Here is a 14208-nt window from a genome sequence, read left to right as displayed (position 1 = left end):
AGAGGTGCCACAAGCAGTAGAGCAGGTGCGGTCAAGCTGCCTGGATGCACATTCCAGCTCGTCTGGCTGCTACCATGTGCCTCAATTCCACTGTCTGTCAGGTGGACACACCTGCTTTATAGGGTTGTGAAGATTAAAGGCCTTCCTACCTGTAGAAGTCTCAGAAGAGGCATGAAACACCGGAAGTGTTTAATACATGTTAATGATCATCTTGGTCTGAATGTTTGTAATGACAATGAAGAGAAATTAGAGTCCATTGTGAATCTCATTGAAAGGTTTGACAGCCTGGGCAGTCCAACGAGGGCTGGTTTAAGGTGAGTGGAGTGTGTATAACACTCCCAGGCCATTTCTGGGAGGCCAAAGTGTGTGTGTGGAGCTGGTTTGGCTTAATGCTTCTTGGCTTAGAGCAACTGAGAGTATGAGACTCAGCTGTGCAGAACGATGTGGCGGGTCACTTCAGGTGGGCTGAAGTTCTTGGCTCTTCTGGCGTATGCACTGGGGGATCACTTTCCTTTGAAATACCAAAGAGTACTTTTGCTCAAGGCCAGAGGACAAAGGGGTTAGCAGTAGGATCCTTAAAGGTGCAGTGGGCTGACTCCTTTCTACTAAGCATGAGCCAGCATTCTGTTCCTCCATGTAACACTGTAAGTTGTCATGTGGCATTGCCATATGTGGGAGAAGAGAAGTTTTTATGGCAGGATGGCACTGCATTGTCTGTCTCTGTGAATGAGGTGGGTGAGGTAACCACAAAGTATTGCTAAGTAACTACCACATCTGTCAGTGCAGGGCCATTGGCTGTGTGGGAGGCAGGAAAAGCACAGTGTGGAGCTGCTATGTGTCATCACTGTGTCATGGGAGAGCTCCCGCCAAGCTCAAGTCCTGTTCTGTGGGATGAGTAAGGCACTGGGGGATGAGCCTTTTCTGCTGGAGCCAGGGTTGAGTTGACCTGTGTTGGTGATGCCTGCACTGAGGGGAGTGTTCCAGAGCTGCGGAGCCATCAGAGGAAACTGTTGCTTTTCCCTGGGTGAGCAACCCTTGTTCCTGGGTACGTTTGCAGAAGTTTCTCTCCTGCTCTGTGGCTGGCCAGCACCTTTTGCTCCTCTTCACGGGCTGTAGCAGAGATTCCACCATTAAAGGACCAGAGGAATGAGGAGGAGCTAGTCAGTGGAAGGAGAAGCCTGGAAACTTTGCTCTTGACAGTAGCTCTTTCCAGAGAAGAACTTGGCCCTACTGTTCATGCTGGCTTTCTTCTTCCATGCCTCAGAAAAGCATTTTCCTTTAAAAATACTAAAATGTTCAGAACTTTAGGCTTGTGTCTATAAATTCAGTGGACAAAATATCTTTTCTGTCTAATTTTGAGGAATTAATTATGCCAGAAAGTGACACTAACCCATCTGAACACTTGTAAGTGGTACAGATACTCTCAAGTTAGGATTGAGGGGAAGCTTTTGCACTTCTGGGTAAGAGGAGGAACAGCAGCCTGGCAGTTTAAAAGAGCAGAGAAAGGAAGTGGTGTTTTGAGATTTGGTTCCCTTTTCCAGGGCCTCTCCCTTCTGCTTGCTGTGATGCTGCTTTTGAGTTGTCTGCCTCTCCAGTAGCACGATAAGCCCATTTCCTAGGGCTTTGCATTTGTAGAATATTTAGAGACTGCTTGAGATCACTGAGAAACAAACAAGGCCTCCTTGAAAAAGCTTTTGGAAATGCAGTTCAGTGAAGTAGGTTGTGAGCCATTGTAGACTTGCTTTTGTTGAACATTGGGGCTTTTAAAAATTATTATTTTAAATTTAACTTTGGTTTGCATGTATTTAAACGTTTCCCGAGCTCCATCTCATTTTGTTTCATTTTTTAAGGACAGGATACATATATTGAATAATGATATTTAGATTTGCTGATCTCAAAAATGTTTTCAGAGAGCAGGAAAGACAAAGGCGGGAGGGTCAGACTGTTTCCTTTCAAGGAAACCCATGTTCTCTACTTGCCAAGAGTGGTACAGTGATATGACCTTTAGGTAGTTTTTCATACTTGAATTTCTTTTCTTTTTTGGTACCAAGGATTGAACTCAGGGGCACCCAACCACTGAGCCACATCCTCAGCCCTGTTTTTTAATTTATTTAGAGACGGGGTGTCACTGAGTTGCTTTGCTGAGGCTGACTTTGAACTAGCAATCCTCTTGTGTGAGCCTCCAGAGTCGCTGGGATTACACGCTTGATTTTCTTGATCACATTGTGAAGCTATAGCTCTTTATGTTATCAATAAAGAGTTAGTTCTTGGATTGTTTGAAGATTATTGGAGAAGTTGGAAACCCCGCTCAGGGATGTGGGTGATTTTAGGTGTGAGCTGTGTCAGATGGCACGGCATGATTTCACTGTGTTATTAACTCGTTAAGCCTTATGATTCACTTGATAGATGAGATAACCTAAGAACATTTATAATTATGCTCTTTACTAGAGAGATTGGAGGGCAGTGTCTGTACGCAGCAGTTATTTAGAACAGTCCTCTATTATCTCATTTCCAGTGACTCTCCCCTCCCCAGTAGCTGTCTGCCTGACATGCAGCATGATGTCTTGTAGGTAAAGCCAGGTGTGGATCTGGTTGAGGTTATTGTGAAGGCATTCTTGTTCCTTTTTTAAAAAAACAGTATCTTTATTTACTTTTGGTGCTGAGGATCAAACCCAGTGTCTCATACATGTGAAGCAAGCGCTGTACCACTAAGCTGCAACCCCAGCCCTGACATCCTTGTTCTTAAGCTATGAAGTCCTTGGGGCTGACCAGAGTGATTTTAGGGTTGTCTCTTATTTGACTGACGAGGTACATTTATGGTCTTTTGCTAGTTAGTAATAAAGCATCAAGAACTAAATGATGTGAGCTGGAAACTTCCATGCAGTTCTGGTTATCTATGAAAATACTATCATTAGAACAGAGAGGAGGAGCATAATGGAGTTCTTTTAGAGCCCATTCTGATTTTTATTGAGCTCACTCCTCTTAAGCTCTGTGTATGCATGCCAGTGTTTAGTTTACCTGGGTACTGTTTTGGATGACATTTACATAGAAGGATTTGAAGATACAGTGTCATAGTATTGGCATGTGTCCAGTAGATGTCTTCATCACAAAGCAGTGAAGCCTCAGTGGGGACTTGCCCCTGGCCAGTGAGTAGCCAAGAAGCCTGGTCATGGCTAGTTGAAAGCATTTCACATTCTTTTACCTTCTGGATCTTGATTTTTGCATGTGGTATGCTGTCCTTTGGATTTTAAAGTGTGTGTGTGTGTGTGTGTGTCTAGTTTGTAAGCATGACTCTTCTCACCCCTCCCTGCCTTTGTAGGTCGGTGTCCTCATTCCTTTCTCTCCCTCTGGATGGTCTGTATATATATTTAAAAGCATTACTATAAGATCCACTCAGAAATGAAAGAATTTGATTTGAACAAGATGTGCATGCATATTTAAAATTATTGAAACTTAAAAACAAATTTGATTTATAGAAGTGACATAGGTGTTCATTGAAGACAATTGGAAAAATACAAAGAAGAAAGTGAATTTTTTTAGCCCATCAAGAAATTAGTATTGTTACCATTGCAGCATACATGTTTCAAACCTTTGAGTATGTGTGTATGTTTGAATGTACATGTGCACAGAGACAAAATATATATGATTATTGCCTGTCTGGTATTCTATGGTGTAAATGTATCAAGTGACATAAATGCATCCCAAAGTATGATTCACGACACCATTTGTCATATATGAGATAATAATAGGGAATATATGAATGTTTGATTTTAATAGTTATATATTTATTCTAATGTGCATTATAAAACTACAACTAGCACACCGAACATATGATTTTGTGGTTACTGTTCCTCTGAAAGACTTTTAAATGTTGGGAGTATCAGGCCTCATTCATTAGGCAATTTCACTAGGTCTCCAGCATCCAGCATATCAGCAGTCTAGGCAGCTCTTTCTCTAAAACACATGGAAAACAATTCAAAATAATTAAACTCTGTTGCCACTCCTGATGCCACTGTGATCCAAGGCACCGTGGTTTATTGTATCTTTTTTGCTGCATCTTACTTCAGTCTTAGTTGGCTTCCCATCTCACCCAGAGGAAAAGCCAGTCCCTAGCATGATCTATAGATCCCTGCATGCACGATCTACCCCCTGTCCACACCCCATACCTCTGTGACCTCGTCTCCTCCTCTTCCTCCTCCTCCTCCTCCTCCTGCTCAGAGTGGTCCAGTTGCGTGGCTCTGCCCGCCATTGAGCACACTAGACTTGCTTTGTCTCCATCTGGTCCTTGCTTTCTTTCCTTTCTTCCTACAGGAAGTCTCCTGACCTGCCCCCCCCCCCCCAATGTCACATTTTAAAGGTTCCTTTCTGGGGGGTACTTATCTGGCCACTCTAAGATTATAAGTCTCTTCCTGCAGAGCCTCATATTCCCCTTGCCTGCTTATTTATTTTTTATTCTTAGGCATGTCATTATTTTGTACTCTCATGCATCCTCCAGAATGAAAGCTCCACAGGGGCAGGGATTTTGTCTGTCTTGGTCACTGCTAAATCTCCAGCACTTAGAACAGTTCCTAGCACATAGTAGGCACTCAGTGAACATTTGAAGAGTAGGTTAAATAAAAATCAGTAGATTTTTATTTAACCTACTCTTTTTATTTAATATTCCTTAGAATATTAAGTCAATCAACTCATGGGGCAGAGGGCTTGCCAGTTATGAAGGTGATGAATGGTGTTTGAGAAATATTGATTGATAGCTGATCTTTCATTTTGTTTGTTCTGTTTTCTTATTATAAATAGCACTACAGTAAATACCCTCAAGTAACTTTTTGAGTAGTGCATTTGAGATTATTTCCTTAAAATTCATGGAAGTGTAGTTGCTGTTTGGGATATGCACATTTCTAGTTATTGAAACTAGAATGTTCGTCAGTTTGAACTTCAGTCTCCAGTGCGTTTCTTCCCACACTTCACTCTGCCTTATCAACTATTTCTTTCTTTGCCAGTTTGACAGCTGACAAAGCACTCTGAATGTCTTGGCTCACACTCCTTTGATATGGATGAGCATTTTCCACACATCTAGTTTTCATCTGGTTTTTTTTTTTTTTTTTGGTTGTTGTTTATTGCTTGCTCACATCAGCTTTGTTCCAGGCTCTGTTTGTTGTGGACTGAAAACCTACTTGAATTAGTTTTTGTGGATAGATAGCACAGGCACCTGGCTCATGTCCAAGGACAGAAGGCAAAAGGCAGGCAGGCTCCCATGGTCAGACCTGGAGGGCCTGCTCCTTTCTGCCATCTCTGCCTCCTTTTTTTCTTTGTATACTGTATTTCTTTTTCTTTCTCATAACTCTTTATTCCTCTGCTGTTGGTGTGCCTTGCCACTTAGTTGAGCTCCTACTTTATATGATCTGTCAGTGCGGCTCACTGTTATAGTTGAAGTGCCAAGGATACCTGTGTCCCAGATTTCTAGGGGTGAGTGGTGTGTTGGCTTGGATTGTCAGGTGGTCACTCCTATCAGCTGAGATCAGGATGAGGATGAGGTACCTGGGTTCTGTTCCTTCCAGGAATTATGGATGAAGCAGCTTCTCCAGCCAGGGCACAGTGACTGGAATGTTCAGGGAAGAATCTTGCCTGGTTATTGATTTGGTGTGTTGATTTTTCTTTTCTGAGTACCCCCAAATCATTTACATGTGAAGGTTAGTGTTGTCGTTTGTCTAAGTGTTTTTCTCTCCATTTATCATTTTAATTTTGGTTGGTAGTGTTCTCATCTAATTAAATCTGAAAGTTAAGTCATGATGTCTACTATTTATAAAGGATAGAATCACCTTCTCAGAAATTATGCATTCAGCTTTTCTTCTAGTTCTTCGTGGTTTTATTTTTTTATGTTGCTCTTGAATTTTATTACATTTTAGTGGGAGTTGGGAAAGAATCAAATATTGAATCTAGGAGCATAATGTTTGTATTAGTCAAAGTTCTTCAGAGGAACAGAACTGATAGAATGGGTATGATTATAAGACGGGATTTATTAGGTCGCTTATATGGTCAGAGGCTGAAGAGTTCCACAATGGTCCTCTGAAGACTGGAAAGCCAGGGAAACTGGTAACTGTTCAGTCCACAGAAGCCTCAGAACAGGAGGGACCAGTGTTGTAGTCCCCAGTGTGAGGCCTAAGGCCTTGGAAGTTCCCTGAGAGCTGCTGCTTCTGCAGGGCTTTGTTCAGTGGCTGAAGACTCTGGAGTGTGGTGTCTGCAAGTGACAGCAGCAGCAACAAACAAACCTCCAGCAACTACAGCAAAACCCACACCTGCTTAAGAAGGGTAGGCCGTGCACTGACCTGCTGCCCCTCTTCCACCTTTTCCTTCCGTCTGGGCTTCTTGGGTGGTGCTGTCCTTGTTGAGGGCAGGTCTTTTCCACTCAATTCACTGACCCACATGTCTCTCCTCACAGACATGCTCAGAAGAACCCTTCATGGATTTTTTTTTTTTCCAGGCATCCCACAATCCAGTCAAGTTGACAACCAAAATTAACCATTAGCGTTTATTTAGTTCAAATTTATTCTTCTTGGCAAACTCTTAAAGCTTTATTTTAGTTCTATAGTTTTCTTTATTCCTAGCTACTTTGTACATTTTATTCTTGGTGGAGTTTTATTTATTTCCTTTAAGGTTTATTAGTGCTGTTCTACTTTTATTCTGTAACTACCTTAGTAGTTTTTTTACTTAATACTTTTGGGCTTTACATGTGAATAGAGAATCCATATGCCAGTGGTTGTTACTATTTGTACTGTTTCTCTTTCATGAATTTTTCTTAATTTACTATGGTAGGTCTTTTAGAATGAAGAAAATGATTCTTTTAGAATGTGGTGTGCATGTCTTATACTGTTGCATTTTGTTGATGAGTTATTCTGACTAGATAGAATGCTTTTGTGACTTAGCAAATACAGGTTAATCAACTGTTAGAAAATCCATCCTGACCCAGTGATCTATCCACTGCTGGTGTTGGAGCTTGGACATGGCACTTGTGAAAGAAAGCTTTGCCTCTCCAGAAGTTGCTTGTTATCCTTCCCCTAACACCCTATACCAATTAGTGTAGTATGTCATGGATTTAGTTGACTGTTTTCTAGTAATTTCTAGTAATTGATACTAGAAAATTATGAGAAATGGGCCTTATTGAGAATGGAATAAAGGGTTTTGATGGTGATGTCCACAGAGGCCTTTGCAGTGAGACAGCGGTACCTCTAGCCTCACATTCTGCCTGTTCTGTGTTCCACAAATCTTCTTACCTCCATCCCATAACCGTCAGCTATAGCTGCTTTTCAAATGCCTTGACTCCAGCCTGTGATTTTCCTGTTTACCCCTGCTTTAACATCCTGGTCCTTGTGTCAGCTCCAGTGTCACTTTTTTCAAGAAGGCTGATTTCCTTAGACCAGGTTTTCTGTTCTGCATGCTTCTAGTGCAAATTGTATTTTAAAAATAACATCATTATAATTGCTCTTTAAAATCATCTTTCATGGCTACTCATTGTTAACCTGGAACTGCAGTCACAGAAGAGCACATCTATCTTGATGACCGTTGTTCTGACACAGGAGTAGTCACCCCTTAAACGTTTCCTCAATTAATGGTTAAGAAGGGATGGAGGACAGCGCTTGATGCGTTATCAGTGATGGAGAGACTGCAGGGAGCCAGCTTGATTAGCTGGGGCAAGAACACTGTGTGCCCATGCCTGAAGCATTTCAGCAGTGTCTGGCTCTGAATGCACATGCTGAAGGGCAGGCCTGCCTTCTGCTAACTGGAGCTGTGCAGAGTGTAGAGGGATTTGAAAGGCAGTTTTACACATAGATGAACTCTGTAACAATCTTGAGCATGAAGAAAATATAACCCTGTGCTTTATGCTTTTATCCTTTAATTTCTTTGCTCTTCGGAGTTGCAGTAATGCATCCACTGAGCTTTTACAACATCTAAAATGGCAAGCTGGCTCATAAAGTTCAGGAACTCCACCTATAACAAAGACCACATTTTAAAAGCTAGTGGAAAAAGGACAGTAGGAGAAAGAAACCATGATTGTTTCAGCATAGCTCCTTCCCCAGTAACAGTAAGTTACTATTTGGTGCTGTTTCCTTGGCAAAAGAAAGGAAGGTTTGCGTTTGTGAACCTAGATGGTACAAGTTAATGAGACTATTTCCAGATGTGAATACATTTTATACTTCCAAATTTTCTCAAGGCATGGTAAATTTAGCTTCTTTCCCATATCTCTATTTTTTGTATTATCATTAATTCTGTTATAACAAATTATAGACTTTGAACTCAGAACTGGCTGTGAACAGGAAGATTGAATAAATAAATTTTTTGTTTTCTGTATCATTTATGAGAAAACTTGTTCAATGTGTTTTACTAAGGATATTGAACTTGCAGAATTAAAAACAAATAGTGATAGAGCTGATTTAATGTGAAATTGCTCCATGACCAATAACATATTAAGCACATTGAGATTGGTATTGGCAGAGTGGGTTGACTTGGTGCCGTATTTAATCTCAGGCAGTTCTAGAGCTGTGCTGGGTTTCAGACCTTTCACTTTATGGATGAGGAAACTGGGATGTTCAGCAACTTGCTTGGGGTCAGGCAGCTTTTTAGTTTGAGAGTTGGAGTAATAATAATAGCCACGCTGTTGTATGGACTTAGATACCACTTGTACCCCATTTTATAGAAGAGCAAATGGCAGTACACAAATGAAGAAAGTAGCCCAATCACACACAACTGGCTAATATTAGAGACTGGATTTGAACAAAGGTGACCTGGGTCCTATGTCCTTGCTTTTAGTGGGCTAACTTGTTTTGCTTGCCCTCCACCTAAGGGGAAGTCCAGTGTCTCTGCTGATTCCATGTTGCTACTTAGGATTGTTTCAGTGTAGCTTTTTCCCCAATCAGAGGCTGCTATAGAAGTTGTCTACACTTGAAATGGCAACTTTTCTTAAAGAGATCATGCTGTGTCCTCAGATGTTTTTGGTTCAGAGAATCTGATGTGTAATCAAGGAAACCCTAAAGCAGGAAGTGGGCACTGTGGGCAGCTGTACCCTGAAGGGGCAGAGTTTGGTCATGCTGCACTCTTGCTATGTCCTTTGGCAACCATGGAGTTGCTCAGTTAATCATTTTTGTTTTGTTTTTTAAATAAGGGGACCAAAAGTCAACAAATGAAAGTAGCTGATAGAGTAGCCAAAATGTACTAAGACTTATGAAATATATAAATAATCTGTTTCTCTGCTTTGGATGGGAGGAAATACTTTGTTACTTTTTCTTTCTTTCTTTTTTTTAAAAACTGATTGGCATTATCCATCTGTTTTGTGTCCTGGGGAAAATAGCTAAAAGAGATGCCCAGGGACTTTGGTGTATAAAACTTGCTCTAAGGCAGGATTCGCCCATGGGTGTCTATTTTGGATAGGGTCCATTAAGCATTTTTAATGAAAACACCCCACAGAATGTGAGCACATTCCAGCAGTGGCACTTACAAAACCCAAAGGCTGTGATGTCCTTGGAGCTTGAGGATCCCTGGGATTCAGAGGTTTTCAGTCTGTAAAAGTTACTAAGATTTGGTGTCTCCAGAGCTTTCTGGGGGGAAAAAGGGGTTGTATTTTTCTTCCTGCCTGATTCTGTGAAATGGTAGCCTTTTAAAATTTTGCTTACAAAATTGTCGTAAAAAATTATCTCAAACTTTGGAGCATCTTTTAAAAAAATCATCCCATGTTATTTCAACATAGAATTAAAGAAGTGCTCTGTTGGAGATGTTAACAAAGAAAGATGCTGTGGATTGTAAGGTGACATCAGTCATGGCTTTAGATAGATTTGATAGAGGCACTGGATTTGAGCCTTGAGGAATGAATAGATTTCACAGGCTGGAAAGGAAGAAGGACACTGCGGAACTCGGGAAACCCTCACATGGGCAAAGGGGTTGCGTTTTGCACATGGGAAATTGTGGGGAATTGGATTCAAGACTTGACCAGCCAGTTGGAGCAAATCTGAGAGAGCACCGTGCTAGCAACGGGGTGGAAGGTACGATTCTGCAGGCACTAGGATGTTTTTGAGAAAGGCAGTGACATTCATTCAAGCTGTGGGAGAACTCTGGAAGAATGGAGTTGGGTTAGAGAGAAGAGAGTAAAAGTCTGTTGGTGATTGATGGAATCTAAAGACTTCCAGGTTGCTATGTAATCATAAAACTCCATTGCCTCTATTTTTGAGTAAAATTTTTAGTCTTGCTATAATATGGGATCTGCTGGTTTATTTTAAATATTAGGCACTTTGCCTTTTATTGTGAAGAAAAATGCCCTTTTCAAAAGAAGGCTTTAAAAAATTGTGAATGTCTTTCTTCTGTTACCAAAGCTTGAATATAGTCACTTGGTAGTGGTTATAATGTTGTGAATGGACTTGACTTTTAATAATAAGCATTTTGGGAATTTCTCATTTCTAATAGACACCACAAAGACTTCAATGGAAAAACCAGCAACTATAGGCTAGAATAAGCTGTGCATAATGACCCATGCTTGTGATCCTTGTTATGTAGGAGGCTGAAGGTGGATGGCAAATTTGAGGCCAGTTTGCAAGTTATCAAGACAGTGTCTCAAAAATAAAAAGGACTGGGGGTGTAGCTCAGTGGTAGAGCATCCCAGTTCAGCAAAACAAACAAAAACTAATTTCTTAAAGGAATTTTTGATGGCTTCTATAGTTGGTTTTAGAAGAAGTAGAAAGCTAGGGTAGGAGAATGATCTTTCCTCTGGCAAATCTGTGAAGGGGAAATTACCATGAACCAAGGAGTCATAGGACTTGGCTTATGGTTATGCTGCCTGCAACTTTTAATTATGTGAGTTAAGGAATATCTTATTAGCCTCTGAGTCTTTCATTGTAAAATAAGTATAAACCTTACAAGGAGTGTATGAGACCCAAGTGATTTAATTATGTGAAATATCAGGGTTTCTTAAAGTCAGACATGTTATCTACTGCCTTCCTAAAACAGACATATTTATTTTGGTTCAAAGCTGGCTGACTTGATCCACCCCGTTGTCCAAGTCTGAAGTCTTGGAGTCTGCCTCAGTTCTGCCTTGCCTTAGGGTCCCATGTGTGATCGCCAAATTGTACCAGTCTTACTATTTTCTTACCATTTTGCTCTGTTGGCTCTGTATTCATACCTTGCCTGGAGTTCTTTCGTCTCTTCTGGATTTGGCAGTGATCTTCTAAGTGGACCCATATCTTCAGTCTCACCCTCTGATTTCCTTGATGCTGTTTTAAGCACTTTATAACTTCCAACTCATTTCATCTAGACACCTTCCATAATATCACTTAGTTATCTCTCTCAGACTTGATTTTTTTTCTTATCCACTTTTGATCTTCCTCTGGTTCCATTCCTAAGCACCCCCCACCCACCTCTTGCTGTCCTTTCTCCACTCTGTAATCTAGTGACACCGGCCTATGTCGGTGCCCTGGACGAGCCCTGTGGTGGTGGTTTTACAACTTTGTGCCTTTGTGCACCATTCCCTGGACTGGGAGAACCTTTCTTTCAGCTCTGTGTGTCTGGTAAGTGCCATCTTTTGGTATAACATCCTCAGGTAAAGTACTAGCTGCTTCATATTTTCTGTCTTGCTTGTGTTATTTGAACAGAGTTTCTCTTTGTTGCCTGGGCTGTGAAATCCTGAATGTTGGGAGCTATATATTGCTCTTTATTCCTATTGTGCCCGGCAAGGGGTGTGGATGCTCAGTAACTGATGTTGCTCTCAGAGACATTGAAGTTTGAGAGTGGCAGCATCCATTGCAACAAGAGGCAACTGGCAACTCTGAACCTCAGCAGCAGTTCTCTAAATTTGTTATAGCCTGGGATGTTTCTTGGAATGGAATTGACCCATTGGTTCTAAAACTTTAGGTCCAAGATGGGACTGGAAAAGTTACCTTCACCAATTTCCTAAGTAGTTCTATTGCCAGCATAAGTCTGTCATATGCTACATTAGGATACGACATCAGGGCAGTGAAGTGGGGGTCCCAGATTTCTTTTCTGTAGGTGTTAATAGATGTTGCTGGCACAGAAGTGTTCATGGTTAAGTAAGTTTCAGAACTGCTGCCAAGTTAAAAGAGATGGGTATGCACACGCATGAGTGTGTTTTTAATAGCTCTAATGTTTCAGCGCCTGAAATACTAGGGTTTTGTGGGGGTAAAAGGGTGATGTTTGACGTGTACTTCCTGGCACATGGGGTTGATGTGCTGGATGTTACGGATGCTATGTTTAGAAGTTTAGTTAGTCTCTTCAGGGTATCTGTGTTGCAGTCAGGTACTGAACAAAAAAGCCATCTTTGTCTCCACTTTGTTAATCGCTACCCCCAAACGCAACAAATTTCTTTGTGGCATTTACTGTACATGGTAAAGTGTGTGTTTTAAGCACTGATAAATAGATGGCCCTTGAATCTATTTAGGGGAGGTGCAGGGGACATTTTCTTCTATTTCTATTTTGCAAAATCAAGAATTCTGGGGGGCAGAAGTCATTAAAATCTTAAAAATTAACTATTTGAGTGACTGATTTTTATCTAGTAATCTTCATGGTAACCTTTTAAGGCAGATATTTTGAACTGCATCATTTGTAGGTGAGGAACTTGAGGCTGAGAAAGGGAACATAATTTGGAGGTCTGTTAGAGCCTTCAAATCCATGTTCTTTGGGTTTGATTTAGATCTGTTTTAAGACAGTGGATCGCTCACTGTGGAAAGTACTTCAGGATTGAAGACAGGTAGGAATGGTTCAAGTACTGCTTTGTATCTGTGGGGAAGTTAGCCTCTGAGTCTTACATTTTTCTTCCTTTAATTTTATAGTGCTTTCTAGGTCTTCTTCCCAGAGTTTTAGGTATTTGTGAATACAGGTAGGGTTGTGTGCGTGTTTAGTGTAAGCACCGTCTGTAATTGTAAGGAGGGAAAACAGAGTAATGTGTGCATGTGTAATAATGAGCTTGCTTCTGACCTCTGGCAAGTTCTCAGCAGTATCAATGCGGGTTACTTCTGGAAGTATTTTGATTGCTATGAAGCGACTAGCATGTGATAACACTGTGACAAGGTGCCAAAACGTCATCTCTTGGGTGACTTGGAGTTGGTGACATTGTACTGTAGCCAGTTGCAGGATTTAGGATCTCCTGTGCCTGTCTGATCCCCTGCCGAACAGGACCCTGATGCCTCTGGTGGATGGGAGACGGGGAGGATCACACCTTTGCTATTACTGACACTGGCCTCCTTTCAAGCATCTGGGGTAAAGTGCTTCTGGTGGGACCTGTGTGAATTGATTGGGGGGTTTTTAGGTTCTTTTAGCCCTCCTTCTGATGATAGGAATTCCGAATGTGAAACCAGCACTGTCTCAGTGATTTGACTATACAGTTGAGGAGATATTTTAAAATGAATTTTAAAAATGCTGCCACAGTGAATTCTGTTTTCTACTGACTCCAAAGGAAGGAGCAAATCCTTCAAGTGGAAGTCCCAGACTGGTAGGTTCATTGTGGTTTCTTGGGCATTTTTCCAGCTATAGGCGTAATCATTTTTTTTTTTTTTTTAATTTTTGTCCCCTTGCCTACCTCTCTTTGTTTTTACAACTTAAGTTATATTACTTATATACCTCATAAATAAAATTGAAAAACTGAAGCTTAAGCCAAAACTTGGCATAGCTGTTTGCCTTGATTCCTCCCTTTCAGGTGAGCATATGGGCTGGAGAGGCGTTGGGTGGTACCGGGAGTGGGATGGCTAAGCAAATATTCTAATGAAAGATGAGAAATGGATGGGGTCAATATATGCTAATGAGGTCAGCATGTTATGCTTCCATGATGAATTTCATTCTGAAGTGTTCATGTTCTCTGAAAGTCACAAAATGTGAGTGCAAGCTTTTTTCTAGGTCCATCTCTGATACACAGCATCTTGCTGCAGGTAGGGAATTGCTAAGTGGTTCACGCCGACACCTTGCGGCATGTAGGTCAGGAAGCAGAGACTGTCACTAGGGAGAACTGGCACAGGAGAGACGGTTAGACACAGGGCATCACAGCCAGATCACTGGCTCTCGCCATTTTAAAAGTTGTTTGACGATGTTTCTGATTTAGTTGTATGAGGTGGAATATTGCTCTTAAGGATGTTCGTCCCCTGCTTGGGCGAAGGGGTGTTGGAGTGCATCCAGCAGGTGGGCTGATTTGAAAAAGAAGACACACAGGTTTGCTCTGCTCTGAGG

General features: G+C 41.3%; 1 protein-coding gene across 11 annotated transcripts in view; it reads left to right on the top strand.

Moving 5' to 3' along the window:
- Psd3 (pleckstrin and Sec7 domain containing 3) overlaps positions 1-14208 on the top strand; it is a 564781-nt gene that overhangs the window by 305120 nt on the left and 245453 nt on the right. The window contains exon 1 of one of the 11 annotated variants that reach the window (XM_058580405.1): positions 632-1024. The exons of 8 other annotated variants lie outside the window; for them this stretch is intronic. The gene's annotated coding sequence lies outside the window, so the exon portion shown is untranslated. Of the gene's footprint in view, positions 1-631; positions 1046-13001; positions 13249-14208 lie in introns of those variants that run through there. 2 more of the 11 variants (XM_058580404.1, XM_058580402.1) reach the window with 2 other exon arrangements.

Source organism: Marmota monax, unplaced genomic scaffold (assembly GCF_021218885.2).
Source record: "Marmota monax isolate L192 unplaced genomic scaffold, Marmota_monax_Labrador192_F-V1.1 WCK01_AAM20220418_F8-fsc00040, whole genome shotgun sequence".
NCBI lineage: Eukaryota > Metazoa > Chordata > Mammalia > Rodentia > Sciuridae > Marmota > Marmota monax.
Note: the sequence above shows the minus strand (reverse complement) of the source record. Positions and strands in the feature narration are given on the sequence as shown.